Source organism: Ornithorhynchus anatinus, chromosome 18 (genome assembly GCF_004115215.2).
Source record: "Ornithorhynchus anatinus isolate Pmale09 chromosome 18, mOrnAna1.pri.v4, whole genome shotgun sequence".
Classification (NCBI taxonomy): Eukaryota; Metazoa; Chordata; class Mammalia; order Monotremata; family Ornithorhynchidae; genus Ornithorhynchus; species Ornithorhynchus anatinus.
This window is the reverse complement of record NC_041745.1, coordinates 15,312,985-15,328,960: the sequence shown is the minus strand read 5'-3', so window position 1 is coordinate 15,328,960 and position 15,976 is coordinate 15,312,985. Positions and strand designations below refer to the sequence as shown.

General features: G+C 74.8%; 1 protein-coding gene across 2 annotated transcripts in view; it reads right to left on the bottom strand.

The window, feature by feature from the left end:
* Nucleotides 1-15,976, bottom strand: part of EXOC6B (exocyst complex component 6B) — a 370,191-nt gene that overhangs the window by 243,479 nt on the left and 110,736 nt on the right. The window lies entirely within an intron of this gene.

Genomic DNA, 15,976 nt, shown 5'->3' with positions numbered 1-15,976 from the left:
GACACGGCGAGAGGGCGGGGAAGGACGCCAAACACGGGAGCCGGCCTCCCGCCACGAGGAGGGACGGGAAATCGAGGGGACGGCCGTCCCAGGCGACCGAGGCGAGGGGGAGGCGGGGCGACCGAGCCGACGGCGGAGGCACGCGGCGGCCCCGGAACGGCTCTCTCGCGTCCCGCCGCTCGGTCCCCACGGGGGCCCCCGGGCCGGGCGGGCCGCTTCACCTCTCCGCGCCTCGGTCACCCCGACCGTGAAACGGGGCCGGAGACCGCGGGCCCCACGCGGGACGGCGACCGGGTCCCACCCGATCGACTCGGACCTGCCCCCGGCGCTCGGGCCGGTCCTCGGCCCACAGGCGAGCGCCCGGCGGGCGCTCTCCCGCCGTCCTCTCTCCCGTGCGGTCACTTCTCCACCGGCGTTTAAGAGGCAGAAGAACCGGGCCCGGGCCGGGCCTCGCCGGTTCCGGTCTCAACGGGGGAGCCCCCGAAGGAGGGCTCGGAGACCTCGGGCTACGCAGCGCGGGGTCTCGCCGGCGATCCTCGACGACAAGCAATCCGCCGAGGGGAAGCGGCCGCGGCCCGGGGGCAAGCGAGGCGGCTCTCCGGTAGGCGAGGGTAGAGTTCACGGACGGCGGGGGGCGGCCGCGGACGGGGCCGGCGGGCCGGCCCCCAGATCCCATCCGGGTAAGGGCCGCCCACGGGGGCCCGAGGGAGGCAGGCTCGGGCCGAACAGCCGAAGACGCCTCCGCCCTCGAGGCGGGGAAGGCGGAGCGGGAGGGGTCGGGTCAGAAACCCGGCGGGGTCACTCGTTCGGCCGCGTCCGCCGAGCGCTTCCCGCGGCGGGGCGCCGTACCGAGCGCCCGGGAGGATACCACGACAAAGGGCCGCGGTCCCCGCCCGCGGCGGGCTCGGAGTCCGGAGGGGAGACGCGACGTCCGTTGGGCGCCCACGGGCCGATCGGGTCGGACGCGGTCCCCGGCCCGCGTGGGGCCCGCGGTCGCCGACGCTCCGCACGCGGTAAGCGCTCGGCGGACGCCGACGTCGTCCCGTGTGACCGTGGGCGAGTCGCTTCGCTCGTCTGGTCCTCGGCGACCTCCTCTGCAAAACGGGGATTGAGACCGTGAGCCCCACGTGGGACGACCCGATGCCCCCGGGTCTACCCCGGCGCTCGGGACGGTGCTCGGCACGTCGCGACCGCTCAACGGATGCCGACGTTCCTATTATCGTCACCACCTTTCTTCCGAGGCCCTCTCCCCCGGCCCGACGCTGACCCCTAGCGGCCCTCGGCAGCGGAAGGCCCGCGGCCCGCGGGGACGGGACCCCGGTACGGGCCGCGGGGCGAGGGGCCGGCCGGCCCGCCGACGGGGTGGCCTCGCTCCCCCTCTCCCGCCCGAGAGGGGCCCGGCGGGGCGGGGCGGGGGGGGGGGGGCGCCGCGGAGTCCCCCCGACCCCCCGGGGCCCCTCTTCCTCCGTCGCTCGGGCCGGCCGGCCCCGCGGTCCCCGCGGAGGGGGGGTCCCGAACGGGAACGGGACCCGTCGTCCGCTCGTCTCCCCCGGCGGCCGGCCGCGCCGTCGGAAAAACAGGACAGTGACTCGAAGCGAAGACCGAGCAGGGGGAACGGATCGGCTCCTGAGCGACGCGGGCTGTGCTCACGCCAACGGCCCCGGACGACGCGGTCGGCCTCCGCTCCCCGAAGCGGGACACGCGCCCCGCGGTCCCGCTCCGCCCCGTCACCTCGCCCCGACCTCGGGGGTCCCCCGGCCCGCTCCTCTTCCCTCTCCCCCCGGCGGGCCCGGCTCCCGCCCCCGTCCGCGTCTCCGGCCCCGTGACTCCCCGTCCCTGCGCGGGGGGGAGGGGGAAGGCCCGTGAAACTACCTAGCTTCGGGGGTTACGGATTTACCATCCCCCTCCCCGGGGCTAGGCCCGAGTCTCCTCCTCCGCCCCCTAACGTGTCGCCGTCGCTCGCGAGGAGCTTCCCTCGGCCGGAGGCCCCGAGCTCGTTACGGGCAGGGACCCGGGTCTGCCGACTCTGTCGCCCCGGAGGCTCCCGGGCGCCGGGCACGGCGCCCCGCGCGCAGTGGGCGCTCGACGAAACCGTCGACCGACGGATGGAGACCGGGCCGACTCCGGCCGGATCCCGCCCCCCCCCCCCGTCCCGCTGCAGGCCATCCGGCTCTCGGCACTCCGGCTCCCCGCTGCTTAAAAGGCCCGGATTCCCGGGCCCCCCGCCCCCCCGGGGGGTGGCTATCAACCAGACTCAACGGCACTTCACCTCCGTCGCCGCCTTCAACCGCACCGACTTCGCACGGGCCCGGCGGCCCCCGCTCTGAGCGGCGAGGGACACCTCCCGGTTTGCGTTTCTGATTTCCCCCCGACCGATCCTCACGGGCGGGGTTCGATCCGATCTCCCGCCGCGGGCCCGGGGCCGGGGGGGGGTGGGGGAGGCGGGAAGGGAGCCCCCGGCCTCGGAGCGGGACCGCCCACGGTGGAAACGGGCAGAAGGGCGACGTGCGCAGAGGCGCCCGAGAACCCGCGGACGAACGGCAGCCGGTGGGAGGCGGAGGAGCGGCGGGGCCCGGCGGGGGTCGGGGGACGTGGGCTCCGAACCCGGCTCCGCCGCCTGTCCGCCGGGTGACCTCGGGCGGGTCGCCTTCCGTTCCCCGGTCGTCGGCGGAGGGGGGGGGTCGAGCCCCGAGCCCCGCGGGACCCCCCCCCCCCCCGACTACCCGGCATCCGCCCCGGCCCGTAGCGGGCGCCCAACGGGCGCCGCGGCCGCCGTTACGGCTAACCCCCGCTCCCCGCGGCGAGGCGGCAGAGGTCACCGCCCGGCCCGCCCGGCGTCGGCGACGACCGAAGGATTCGAAGTGCGACAGGCAGCGGGCCGTCCGCGGCGACGGGGCGGCGCCCGGCGGGACCCCCTCCGGGCGGGCCTCCCCCCCGACCCCCCGCGAGGGTCTCGCCGGAGGCGGCGGCCAAGGGGCCGGCGGATCCGCCCGGCGGCCGGGGGCCGGCGCGGAGGGCGGGCCCGGATTCGGCGGCCGGTCGACCGATTCAAATCCCCCCGGACGACCCATCGCCGCCTCCCGAACGGGCCCCGTCCCGGCGCTTACGGCGAAGCGATCCGACGCGAACTTTAATCCCCGCTGACGATGCCCGAGTCTGAGCCAAAACGCGTCTCCGATCGCGGACATCGCACGCGATCTCCCGTCCTGCGCAACGTCCTCTGCTCCGGCGGATCGGTGACTCCCGCTGACACGCCCGGGGCCCGGGGAGAGGCCCGACGGGCGGACGCGCCGCACGGGAGCGGGCTTCCGCGACCGAGTAGCGGCCCGGGGCCGACGGGGGGGCCCCCGCCCCCCCGGCGCCCTCTCACCCGGGCCCCGAGTGCCAAATCACGACGCGATCGTGATTCCCGACCGCTGACTACGGGCAGAGCGCCGTACTAGGCGCTCGGGAGAGCGCGCCACAGCGACAGACGGGCCCGCGCGCTGCCCGCCACGAGCTCAGAGTCTGGCGGGGGCGGGGAGACAGACGGCGACGTCGGCACGTACGGCCGGGCCGGGGCGCCGCGGAGGGGAGCGGGAGAAGGATCGGGGAAGGCCTCCGGGAGGAGACGGGCCCTCCGCGGCCATCCGGAGCGGCGGAGGGAGAGTCGCCGTCCGTCGGATCCGAGGAGGGGAGGGCGTCCGGGACAGAGGCGGGACGCGGGCGGGGGGCCGGAGGCCGGAGAGGCGAGACGGGGGTGCGGGGGTCGGGGACGCCCCGCCCCCTCCCCCCGCGACCCCGGCCCGGGACCGCGGAGAGCCATCGTGAAAGCCGAGGCCCCGCGTGGGCCCGCGCCCGGGCAGATGGAGTCTCGGAGGGCTTTCCGCTCCGCCGGGGGCCCGCGCCGCCGCAACCTGCGTTCCGACGGTCGCGCGGGAACGCGGGCGAGAGCCTCGGCACGCGAACCGTTAAAACGGAGGGAGCCAGACGAGGGGTCCGTTCCTTCCGGGGAGCCGGGCTGGGGGAGGACGACGGCGGTCTGGGGGACGAAGCCGTGCCTCTCCCTCCCCGAGCCCCCGCTGCGGGCGGGGGGGGGGGGGGGCTCGCGTTACGGAGAGCGGGGCGGCGGCGGGGCGGGGATCCGGAGGGAGAAGGGGGAAGCCCGGGCCCGGACCGGGGCCCGCGGGCCGGACCGACGCCGACCCGACGTCCCGTCTACCTCCCCTCTCCGGTCCGCGGGCTCCTCGGGGGCAGGGGAGGCGTCCGCCGGGGTCGAAATAAGGACGGCCAAACGTACATCCGCTTCCGGGGGCACGGTCCGACCGTCTTGGGAAGACTCACCCAAGGCCCGTCTCCTCCGAGAGGCCTTCCCGGACCGGGCCCCCCCCCCGCCCCCCGTCTCCTCTCCTCCCGCCCCCTTCCGCCTCACCTCGACCCGCCCCCTCGGTCCCTCCCCGCCCCTCCGCGCCGCCGCCCGTCTCCCCCACCCGGAGGGTCGGCGCGGCCGGGGGACGGGCCCGTCCGTCGCCCCACCGTCCTCGCCCGCGCGCTCGGTACGGCGCTCCGCGCGCGGCGAGCGCCCCGTAGACGGGATCGCGCCGACGACCGAACGCGCCGCCTCCCGAGGACGGAGCCGGCCACGGGTTCGACCTCCGACGCCTCGGCCGGAGCCCCCCCCCGCCCGTCGCGGGTCGGGGTCGGCCTGCCGGCGCCACCCGGGACTTGGGCCGGGGACCGGAAGGAGCGGAGGGCTCGCTCCCGACGCCGGCGGGACGCGCGACCGGATCTCCGCCCCTCCGTTCCTTCGAAACGGCATCCGTCGAGCGCCCGCCGCGCGTCCGCCGCCGGTCCGGCCGCCGGGGCCGGACGCGGCCCCTCGCCCCGCGTGGGGTCCGCGGTCCGGGCGGGAGGGAGAGCGGGTCTCCGCTCCCCCTTCCGGAGCGGAGGGGACCGTGGCGAAGGGCGGTCAGGCGACCCGCCCGCGGTCACGCCGCGAGGAACCGGCGGAGCCGGGATCGGGGCCTCGGTCCCCCGACCGGGAGGTCGGGGCGGCGGGCGGCGAGCCGTCCGCGCCGCCCAGCCCGACCCCTCCCCGCCGGGGTTCACGGTCCGGAGGACGAGAGACGGACAGCAACGTGGCGGGGCCCGGGGAAGGGGGGCGGCGCCCGCCCCGGGGGGAGCCGGGCGGCCCGGGGGACGGAGCGCGGCCCCCGGGGTCCGAGGACCCGGGTTCGAAACCCGGCCCCGCGTGGGGCGGGGCTCGCGTCCGACCCCGTCGGCCCGGATCCGATCCCCGCCCCCCCCCCGGGCGCTTGGTACGGTGCCTGGCACCCGGCAGGCGCCTGACGGACGCCGTCCGCAAAGCAAAAGCGGGTAGGACGTGACCCGGCCACGCCGCGGACCCCTCCCGTAGACCGCGGGCTCCCCGCGGGGAGGGCCGGCTCCCGCCGGCTTTGTTGCGCCGTACTTTCCCGGGCGCTTAACCCGGCGTCCCGCAGGCGGTAGGCGCCCCTTCTCCCCGCGGCGCCCGTCAGGCGCCCACTCCGTGCCGGGCGCCGTACTAGGCGCCGGGGTGGCCGGAAGCCGATCCCACCCGGGGGTCCCGGTCCGGATCCCCATTTTTCTAGATGAGGAGACCGAGGCCCGGAGAAGCGGAGCGCCTCGCCCGGGGCCGCGCGGCGGACGGGCGGCGGCGCCGGTCCCCGGCCCCGGCTCTACCGGACGCCCCCGACGGGACGACGGAGCGACCGACCGGGGACGACCGAAAGGGTGCTCGGGAATCCGGGAACCCGGGGGCGGGGGCGGGGACCGTCTCCCTCTCGGCCGGGGCGGGGAAGGGAACGGGTCCACCCGAGGGAGAGACGGGCAGATCCGGGAAAGGGCTTCGGAAGGACGGGGGGAGGGCCCGGAAAGAAAGGCGAAAGGGGTCGGAATCCGATTTGTACCAGACGGGGGAAGGCCGGGGGGGGGGGGGGGGGGGGGGGGGCGGGCGGACGAGGTGAGAGCCTTCGGCTTAAGAAGAGGTCGGGGCGGGCGACGGGAGGAGAGGCGGTCGAGGAGGGGAGGCGGGGGGAGGGAGGGGGGAGCGGGTACGGCGGAAGCCCCTCCCGACGCGAGACACGCGACCGGACCTCTCCGGGGAGGGCGGGCTCCCTTCCCGGAAATCCTAAAAAGCGGGACGAGCCGGCCCCCGGGCCCAATCCGGGTGCCGAGCTGGCCGGAGGCGGAGGGACGGACCGGACGGCCCCTCGCCCCCCCCGAGGGCGCCGTTTCCGGCCGGGGGCATCTCCCGAGAGCTCGCCGCGCGCGGGACCCCGGGCCGGGCGCCCGGGAGGGACCGGGGCAGAAGGGCGCTCGGCACACGGGAAGCGCTTGACGGATGCCGTCGTGATCGTCGTCGTGATGGCCGTCGTCCCCCCGCCCGTAACGACCTCACGGTCCAGAGGGGGAGAGCGACGTTAATCATCAGTCGATCCCCCAGATTGGGAGGCGGGGGACGGAGGGGACGGGTCCCTGACTCTCGCTCATCCGATCGTACTTCCCGCGCGCGGGGCACCGTGCCGAGCGCCTTCCTGTTTCCGACCCGCTGTTCCCTTTGCCTGGAGCGCCCTTCTCCCCCCAGGGGCCGAATCGCATCCCGGCCACCCCCCCCCCGCCCCCCCGCTTTCAAAGCCTCCCGAAAGAGCCGCCTCCCCCGGGATCCATCCGTCGACCGATCCGTCGGTCGCGTCGACCGAAGGACGCCCGGGCGCAGGGCGCCCCGCCGCACGGCGCGGAGGGTGGAGCCCGGGCCTCGGGAGTCAGGAGGTCACGGGTTCCGATCCCGGCCCCGCCCCCCCCCCGTCCGCTCCGCGTCCCCGGGCAAGTCAGCTCGCTTCTCTGGGCCTCGCCCGCCTCGTCCGTAAAACGGGGATCGAGACTACGAGCCCCGTGTGACGACGACGACGTCGGTACCCGTTAGGCGCTCGCTACGCGCGGAGCGCCGTCCTAAGCGCTGGGGGAGATCCGGGGCGATCGGGCCGTCCCACGTGGGGCTCGCCGTTGATCCCCATTCGGCGGACGAGGTCGCCGAGGCACGGGGAAGCGAAGCGACTTGCCCGCGGTCACACGGCCGACGGACCGGGCCCGGGCCCCTCCCGCCGCGCCAAGCCGCTCCTCCTGTGGGACGGGGACCGCGCCCGCCCCCGTCTGCCCGCGTCCGCCCAGCGCCCGGCACGGAGTAAGCGCTTAGCGGATACCGCGATCACCACGCGGGCCCGTCCACGGGCAGGGGCCGCCCCCGTCGCCGGCCCGGACGTTCCGAGCGCTCGGCACGGCGCGCCGCGCCTCGGAGGCGCTCGACGGATACCGCCGGACGAATGATCACCCCCGAGCGCTCGGGAGAGCGCGATGCGAGGGCCGGTCTCTGCCCACGAGGAGCTTACGGTCTAAGGCGGGGAGGCGGGCATCACCGACGGGGTCGACCGGGCGCCGAGCGCCGTACCGGGCGCTCGGGAGGGTGCGGCGCGAGAGGACCGGCGGAGACGGTCCCAGTTTGCGGGCCGGAGGGGAGGCTCCCCGACCGATCCCCGGCAACCTGGCGCCGGATCGCCGCCGGTCCTCCTCCGCGCCCGTCCACCGATCCGTCGCCCATCCATCGACGCGCGGCGCCCACCGGGTTCCCGGGGCGGAGGAGTCCGACCGGGGGGGGGGGGGGGGTGGACGGACACGGTCTTCGGGGCGCCTACGGTCCCGTCGGGGAGACGGGGGGAGCGGGAAAGAAGCGAGGCGCGGACCCAGGCAGAGGCCGGGCCTGGGAGTCGGAAGGTCCCGGGTCCCGATCCCGGCTCCGCCGCTTGCCTGCCGCGTGACCCCGGGCAGGTCGCTTCGCCTCTCTGGGCCTCGGGTACCTCGCCGGTAAAACGGGGATCCGCCCGTACGCCCCCTCCCCCCCCCCGACCCCGCGGCGCTCGGTACAGTTCCCGGGACGTAGCGGGCGCCTAACGGACGCGGCGGGACCGACGACGACGACGGATCGTGGGGTGTTTGGGGGCGGGGGGGGGGTCGGTATCCAGGCGCTTCCGGCAGCCGCTCGGGCGACGCGGGAGGGAGGGCGGGGAGGTGGGCCGGGAGGACCCGGGCTCGAATCTCGACTCCGCCGCACGTCCGCCGCGCGACCCCGGGCGCTTCGCCTCGCTTCCCCGGGCCTCGGCTGCCCCGTCTGTAAAACGGGCGTCGAGACCGGGGGCCCCGCCGCGGGAGCTCGGGTCCCGACGGCGACGGGGACGCCCACTTGCACGCGGAACGCCCTGGCCGCGGAGCCGTCCCTACGGCGGAGGCCGCCCGAGGGTCTCCGCTTCTCAGGACCCCGCGCCCGACGACGGCTTCGGTGCTCCGTTCGCTCCGAGCTCCGTCTCGGCAAGCGATTTCGAAGCGGGGGGAAAGGAAAGATCCCGACAAACACTGAATTTATAAAAGCAAAAAAATGCGGCAACGCAACACTCCGGTGAGAGAGAAGAAAAAAACACGTAAGTCGGAAAAAATGAAGTTAAATCGTTTCAGACGCTCCCTTCGCCCTCGTGAGTCTTCCGGAACGGTTTCGATTTAATGGATCGAACGGAGGGGGAAAGAAAGCGGTCGGACCGCGCGGGCCGCCGGGCGACCGCCGCGAGGCGAGGCGGCGGAGGCCGCCGCCGGGCCCGGCGGTCTCGACGGCGCGGACGGCGCCCCCCGATCGCGGATTCCCAACGGCCCGCGGAGACCGGCGCCTCGGGCCGGGGGGGGGGGGAACGACGACGACGACGACTCGGGGGGCCGGGGCGGGGGCAAGAGACCCGCCAGTTACCCGCGGAACGGCGTAAGGGACACAGAAGGGACCTCTCTCGCCTCCGCCCCTCCCGTCTCCGCTGCCGACTTATACGTACGTAAAATACGAAGCGCGGTACCGGGGAAAGGCGGGGACCTCGGACCGCGCCCCCGCGTCCGACGCCGGCCCGTGACGGCTCTCCCTCTTTCCCTCCCCCGGCCCCGTCGGGCCTCCCGCCCGGCCCACGTGCCCGGGCGGCGGCGGGGGTCTGGCCCGCGGGTGTTCCGGGCCGTTGGGAGCCGCTCGACCCGGAGGGGGGGCCCCCGGTCCGGCCCCCCGGCCTCGGGTCGCCGGGGAGGGGCGTGGGCGGGAGACCGGCTCCGCGCGTCCCGGCCGGGGTCCGGCCGGCGGGGGCCCCTCCCCGCCCCTCGGGCCGCCTCGACCCTCCGCCCGGCCCGGCGGACCCCTCGGGCGTCGGAGGCCGGGGGGGGGGGGGGGCCTCCGACCCGACCCGCGGGCCCGCGGAAGGGGGGATCCTCCCCCCGAGCCGGCGGGGGGCGACCGAGCGACCCCCGTCCCGGCCGCGGGGGCCGTCGGGAGGGCCGGTTACTTTTTAAGGGCTCTGTAGATTCCGCTCCGAATCGGTCGGAAGAGCGCATCCTGACACCGTGCGCGAGGCGGGCGCGTCCGACGGATCGCTCCGTCGGCGGCATTTACCGGGCGCTTCCCGTGAGAAACCCACCTCCGCTACGCCCTCGCAACAGAGCCGACTGAAACCATCCCCGCCCCGGCGGAGCCTACGGTCTCGCGGGGGGGAGGGACGTTAAAACAGGTCACGGATACGGACGCGAGAGCGGCGGACCGCAGACCGCATTCGGTCACCCGTGCCGTCGTACGGACCGAGCGCTTACGGGGCGCAGAGCGCCGCACTGAGCGCTTAGAAGGTAGAGTTCGGCGAGTCCCGCGGGGGGCTCGCGGTCTGAACGCCCATCATCCGGACGAGGTGACCGAGGCCCGGAGAGGTGAGCCGACCCGCCCGCGGTCCCGCGGCTGACGGGCGGCGGAGCCGCGGCCTCCGACTCCAAAGCCCGGGCCCCTTCCGCCGCGCCGCGCCGCGCCGCCCGAGGCCTGGGTTCCAATCCCGGCCCTCCCGCTCGCCCGCTGGGCGGCCCGGGGCGGGCGGCTTCGCTCCTCCGTGCCTCGGTTTCCTCATCTTCGAGAGGGGATCCGACGCCCGCTCCCCCTCCCACTTTCCTTTCGCGGTATTTAAGAGCACGGCCCGTGCCGAGCGCCGTACGGAGCACCGGGGTAGGAGGAAGAATCGGAGAGGGAGGCCGCGGGACGCGGCGCGGCCCGGCGCAAGGAGCACGAGCCCGGGGGCCGGGGGATCCGGGTCCCGGGCCCGGCCCGGGCCCCCCCCCCCCCCCCCCGTCCGCCGCGCGCCCCCGGCGGGTCGCTCCGCCCTCCGGACCCTCGGCTCCCCCCTCCGTGAGACCCCCCCCACCCTACGCCGGGGGTCCCGCGCGGGACGGGGACCGGGTCCGGGGCGAAGCAGCGGGGCTCGGCGGACGGAGGCCGGGCCGGGGAGTCGGAGGTCGGGGGCCCGGGTCCCGGCTCCGCCGCCCGGCAGCCGTGGGACCGCGGGCGAGTCGCTTCGCCCCCCCGGGCCCCGGTCACCCCGTCCGCGGAACGGGGATTAGGGCCGTGAGCCCCGCGTGGGACGACCCGGTGACCCCGTGTCTCCCCCAGCGCTGGGAACGGCGCCCCGCACGCCGTGAGCGCTTAACGAGCGTCGACGTCGTCGTCGTCATCGCGATCCTCCGCCTACCTCGGCGCTCCGCCCGAACTGGGAAGGAGAAGAAAAAAAGAATCCCAAGGATATCGTTCGAGGGAGGGAAAACGAGTCGCCCCACGGGGAAAGAGGACAAGACGGAGGCCGCGGAGCCCGCGGGAGAGGAGTCGGTGCGGCCCGCGCTCGGCGGAGCGCTCGATGAATTGCTCTCGGCCCAACGGCCGTCGAACTTCAGAACGCCCCCGGAGGCGACGGAAGGATTTAAAGGGAGGCCGCCGACGGAGGGACGGAGGGACGGACGGACGGCCACGGGAGAGGCCGCGTTCGGGCGAGGAGGAGGGAAAGAGAGGAAGACGACCGGACTGTGGGCCGACGCCCCCTGGAACGTCAGGGACTCTCCGCTGCCCGGGGACCGTACCGAGTCCCGACCCCGGCTCCGCCGGGCGTCCGCCGCACGGGGGGCTCGCCTGGCCTCTCTGGGCCTCGGTCACCTCATCCGTAAAACGGGGACCGAGACCGCGGGCCCCCGGGCGGGACGGGGACCGTATCCGCCCTGGCGGCCAAGTCACTTGGCTCCTCGGCGCCTCGGCGACCTCGTCTGTGAAACGGGGATCGAGACCGTGAGCCCCGCCTGGGCCGACCCGATTCCCCCGGGTCTACCCCAGCGCTGGGGACGGTGCCCCGCGCCCAGTGGGCGCTTAACAGACACCGACGTTGTTGTTATTGATCTGGATCTACCCCGGCGCTCGGAAGAGCGCCCGGCACATGGCAAGCACTTGGCGGGCGCCGTTACCACCGTTATCACCGTTGTCATTCTAATTACCTTGCGGACCCCCGGCTCCCCCCTCCGTGGGACGGGGGTCAAATCCCACTCCCCCTACCTACGCCGGGGGCCCCGCGCGGGACGGGGACCGGGCCCAACGGGACCGTCTCGGGGGAGCGGACCCTCGTCCGCCCCGGGGGCCGGGGGCCCCCCGCGGGGCTCCGGTCCCGGCCCGAGCGCGGGGGGGGAGCCCTCCCCCGGCGCCCCGGCCCCCGACCCCGGGGCTCCCGGGTCCCTCGGAAGCGCCGGGTCCGGAGCCCCGGATCCGGCCCGCACGTGGGCCGGGGACGGGGGAGGGCGGTGCGGAGGCGGGGGCCGAGGGGCAGGGACATCGCGACGCCGGGGCTCGGGAGGACGCCCTCCCCGGGCCGCGGGGGCGGGGCGAGGCGTCGACGGCGGCCCCGGGCCCCGGATCAAACCCGCCCGTCGGCACGCCGCCCTCCCTCCCGAGGGGGCCCCGGACGTCCCCGGGCGGAGGGGGCGGAGCGGCCCGGCCGCGGGCGCCGTCCGGCCTCCCGGGCCCCGTCCCGGCACGTCCCGGCCCCGGGGCGGGAGGGGGCCCTGGGCTCCGATCCCCACCCCGCCGCTCTCCTGCTGTCCGATCTCCGGGCGAGGCGCGGCGCTTCTCCGGGCCTCGGTCCCCTCGTCCGGAAGGCGGGGATTAAGAGCGCGAGCCCCGCGTGGGCCGGGGACCGCGTTCAGCCCGACTGATCCGCACTCACCCCGGCGCTCGGGACGGCGCTCGGCCGAGGCCCCGAGAGGCGGCTCGCCCCGGGTCACCCAGGGGACGGGCGGAGGAGCCGCGATTGGAACCCGGGCCCGGGGTCCCCCCGCCACGCCACGCCGCCTCTCCCGGCCGGGGCGCCGGGGCGCGACCCGTCGGGCGTCTCTGCCGCCTCCTGGCTGCGGTCGTCGGCCGCCCCTTCGCGACCGGTCAGGCGGAGGCATTTCACGGAGCGCTTGCCGGGCGCCCGGGAGAGTTCTAGAGATCACGGAGTCGGCACGCGCTCCCCCGGGCCACGGGGGGCCCCGTCCGGGTCTCCGCGGGGATCCGGGCTGACACCCGGAGCCCCCCCCCCGATGAGATTCGCGCGTCCCCGTTTCCGCGCGGGCTCAGACCGGCGGACGGGGGGGGGGGGGAGGTGCCGGGGGGGGTGGTGTTTGGGCGGGGGGGGGGAGGGAGGAGGAGGAGCCGCTCGGGGGCGAAGGCCGCCGAAGCGAGGAGCCAACTTTCAAGAGGGGCGGGGGGAGGCCCACCCCCGGGGAGCGCCACCGAGAGGACCGGCCGCCACCGGGCCCCGACGGGTTTCATCATCCCTCTCTCTGAAACAGTCACGACCCGGGTCGGGCGCCGTACTCAACTCCGGGACCATCGGGTCGGAGCCAGCCCCCGCCCCGCCCGGGTGTCGGTCTCGATCCCCGTCCTCCGGACGAGGGAACGGGGGCACGGGGAAGCGAAGCCATCCGGCCGAGGTCGCCCGGCGGACGGGCGGCGGAGCCGCGGTCGGAGCCCGCGACCCCCCGACCGCGAGACCCGCGCTCCATCTACCGGGCCACGGCGCTCCCAGATGACGGCGCGAGACGAGGGGGACCCACGCGAGAGGGCGAACGGGTCGCGGATCCCCGTTTCGCCGGGGAGGCCACCGAAGCCCCGAGGGGTGAGGCGACCCGCTCGAGGTCACGGGGCAGGCCGGCGGCGGGGCCCGGATCAGAACGCGGGTCCTCCGACCGCCAGGCCCGCGCTCTTCCCGCCGGGCCACGTCCCGCCGGGGAGATCCTCTAGCCTGACGAACCGCTGAGCCCGTCGGACCGTGAGCCCGTCGGAGGGCGGGGACCGCCTCCACCTGTCACCGATCCGTCCGTTCCAAGCGCTCGGTACGGCGCCCCGCACGGAGGCGGCGCTCGGTGGATGCTACCGAGCCGACGCCCATTCCGTCGGGCCGGGGCACACGGTGCGCGCTCCGTAAATTCGCTCCGTCGACGGACTGAGCGGGAGCCCCGGTCCAGACCGACTCATCCGGACTCACCCCAGTGCTTAGGACGGAGCGAGCGCTTCTCATTTCTTCTGCTAAGGAGACGGACGTCGCCTCGATTCACCTGCTACCGTCCGAACGAGACGTCCGCCCCCCCGCCCGATTCCATTCACCGCCGCGGCCCTCGGCTTTCCGCCTCCCCCCCGATCAGACCGTGAGCCCGTCGGAGGGCGGGGACCGTCTCTATCCGTTACCGATCCGTCCGTCCCAGGCGCTCGGTGCGGTGCCCTGCACCTAGCGAGCGCCCGGTCAACGCTACCGGACGGATGAGCGCCCGACGGGCGAGGCGATCCTTCCCGTCCTCGTCACCGTTCCGGCGGCCTCCGGCCCGCCGGTCTCTCTACGACGAGCCCGAGCCGGCCCCCGACCCCAGCCGCCCGCGGTTCCGTTCGCCGGCGCCGACGGCCGTCTCCCCGCCTCCGGGCCGCGAGCTCGCCGCGGGCGGGGACCGGCGCGGTTCGCCGTCCCCTCCCCGGCGCTCGGCCCGGCGCTCCGCCAACGGCGAGCGCGCGGGGACGCGACCGAGCGATCCGACGTCCTCGGGGCCGAGCCGCTCCCGGGGCGGGATCTCCCGCCCCCGGCCGCCCTTCGAGAAGGGCGGGTTTGAGGAGACGGGGCCCCGGCGCCGGCGAGGGCGGAGGCCGCCCGAGGACGCGACGGGGCCCCGAGGTCGCTTACGCCGCAAACCCGGACCTCCCGCGCGAGGCGTGACCCGACCCGGCCGGAGGCTCCCCCGGGAGAGAGGCTCCCCGATCCGGAGCTCGGTCGGTTTTAATTATCCCACGCGCGACACGGCCGCGTTTTTTTCAGATCCGACACGTCGTTCCTTTTTTCCTTCTCCCCCTCTAACGGCTTTGGGAAGCCGGATTTCGTTTCGAAAAAGCCTTTTTCGAAAAAGAGAAGAGAGGAGGAGGAGAATCCCCGCGGTTAAAAACAGAAACGGCGGCAGCGCAGGGCGAACGCCGGGAATCTTTCGGAGCCCGCTGCCGACTGGAACGCCGACTGATTTTAATAAAAAAGCACGGTTGCGATTTGAAAAGCAACACCCGGCACTTTCACGTTCTGCATAAGGGGAGTCCCACCGTCGCGGCCTCTGGGGCGCCGCGGGGAGAAGGGAGGAAGGCAGAAACCGTCCTCTGGCCGGGCGCCCCGATCGAAAACAAAAGATGTGGGCGCAGACTATTCCAAATATCCACAACAAGTGAAACTGGATGTAGAAAAATACGTTCCCAACATTTACTTCTGTTTACGACGAAACCAGAAACAGATGACCCCTAACGACATATTGTGTGAACCGCTAATTAACCATCTACAGATGGAGCCTGGCACCGCTCGCCGCCCCTCCGCTCCAACGGAGGTCACGGGACGGGTAGGCGACCGAGGCCGCCCGGGCCGCCGGGAGAGCGGGCGCGGGGGACCGGCGGGAGGGGCCCGCCCGGCCGGTTCCTTCCCGCCCCGGTCGGCCGGCGGCGCCCGGGGAGGTCGGCGGGGGAGACCGCGCTTAGACCGCGGGCCCGTCGCCGGGCTGGGCCCGTCTCCATCTGGGGCCGACCCGGACGTTCCAACCGCTCAGTACGGCGCCCCGCGCACGGTAAGCGCCCCGCGGAGACCGTCGAGCGAACCCGTCCGCCCCCCTCGTACCCGCCGAGCGCTCACCGCGTGCGGAGCCCCGTTGGAAGCCTCCGTCCGCCTCCTACGCTCCTATGCTCGAGCTGCCGAGCGCGGCTGGCGGAAGTCCAAGCACCGAGCCGACCTCACACGCCTCAAATTTATCCTTTCCTGCCTTAACTCTGCCCTCTCCTCCGCCGGGCAAAGCCTCTTCTCCTCCCTCATCGACACCCACGCCCGTCACCCCCGCCGACTGTTCCGGACCTTTAACTCTCTCCTCAGGCCCCCCGTTCCTCCCCCTCCCCCATCTCTCGCCCCCAATGATCCGGCCGCCTATTTCCTCACGAAAATCAACACGGTCGGGTCTGAGCTCCCCAGAGTCACCCCTCCGCCTCTCCCCTCCCCCCCAACGACCCCCTCCCCTACTTTCCCATCCTTCCCTGCGGTATCCTCAGAGGAGATCTCCTCCCTCCTCGCGAGCGCCACCCCCTCCGCCTGCGCCTCGGACCCCATTCCCTCTCACCTTCTTAAAACCGTCGCCCCCGCCCTCCTCCCTTCCTTAACTTCTATTTTTAACCACTCGATCTCCGAGGGCTCCTTCCCCTCTGCCTTCAAACACGCCCACGTCTCCCCCGTCCTAAAAAAACCCGCTCTCGACCCCACTTCCCCCTCCGGTTATCGTCCCATCTCCCTTCTACCCTTCCTTTCCAAAATCCTAGAACGAGTCGTCTACGGTCGACGCCTAGAATTCCTTAACTCCCGTTCTCTCCCGGACCCCCTCCGATCTGGCTTCCGTCCCCTCCGCTCTACCGAGACCGCTCTCTCCAAGGTCGCCCGTGACCTCCTTCTTGCCAGATCCGATGGCTCCTACTCCATTCTGATCCTCCCTGACCTCTCTGCTGCCTCTGACACCGTCGACCGTCCCCTCCTCCTCCGTACCTCATCTCGCCTCG